Consider the following 1,161-nt stretch of genomic DNA (forward strand, 5'->3'; position numbering starts at 1 on the left):
TCAACCAGTTTACCCCAGTGGTAACATCTGACATAACTACAGCACTGTATCAAGGATTATTGAAACTTCACCCGTTTTACATGCACTCATTTCTGTGTACATTTGTAAAGATCAATGCAATTTTATTACATGTGTAGATTCATGTCAACACCACCACTGTCAAGATACGGAACCAATCAATCTCCACAAGGGTCTGTCACACTCCTCCTTTATTGTATTCCCAACCTTCTTTCTGTCTACCCTCCCTCATCCCTAATCCCTAGCAACTGCTAATCTGTTCTCTACATGTGTAATATTGCCATTTTGAGAAAGTTACATAAATGAATTTCACTCTGCAGAATTTTCTTAAAATGTATCCACTTGTTGCATGTGTTAATAGTTTTTCGTTTTTTTGTTTTTTGGGGTTTTTTTTTACTCTTTATTACTGAGCAGTATGTGCCACAGTTTGTTTTTATCTATTCATCTGCTGAAGGTCACTTGGATTGTTTCCAGTTTTTAGCAATTACAAAAAAAAAAAAAAAAAGAAAAAAGAAAAAGCTTCTTTAAAGATTCATGTGCAAGTTTTAAAATAAACAAAAGTATTTATTTCTATGAGATTAAGGTTCAAAAGTACAGTGATTAAGCTTTGTGGTAAATGCATGTTTAATTTTTCAGGTAACTTCCAATTATTTTCCCAGAGTGGTTGTACCACTTTGTTCTCCCGCTAGCGAAGGACAATAGTTTCAGAATTTCTATATCTTTGTCAGCATTTAACACTGTCATTGTTTTTATTTCAGCATTTATCAAATGCTAGAGTTGTATCTCCCTTTGGTTCTAATTAGAATTTTCTAATGACTAAAGAGGTTGACAGATTTTCATATGTTCATTTGCAATCTGTGCATCCTCTTGAAATGTTTGTTCATATATTTTTGCCCCTTTTTCGAAATTTATTTGTTTGACTATTTTATTGTTGAATTCTGAGAATAATTTAAGTATTTTAGATACTAGTCTTTTGTTGGATATGTAGTTTGTAAATACTTTCTTTACATCTGTAATTTATCTTTTTATCCACTTAACAGGGTCTTTTGGTGTCAAATCTACGAAATCTTCACTTAGCCCTTTGCCTTAAAGAACTTCTCTCTTTTTTATTTTTTAATTTTATAGTTTTATGTTTTGCATTAA

Source organism: Galeopterus variegatus, unplaced genomic scaffold (genome assembly GCF_000696425.1).
Source record: "Galeopterus variegatus unplaced genomic scaffold, G_variegatus-3.0.2 Scaffold14998, whole genome shotgun sequence".
Classification (NCBI taxonomy): Eukaryota; Metazoa; Chordata; class Mammalia; order Dermoptera; family Cynocephalidae; genus Galeopterus; species Galeopterus variegatus.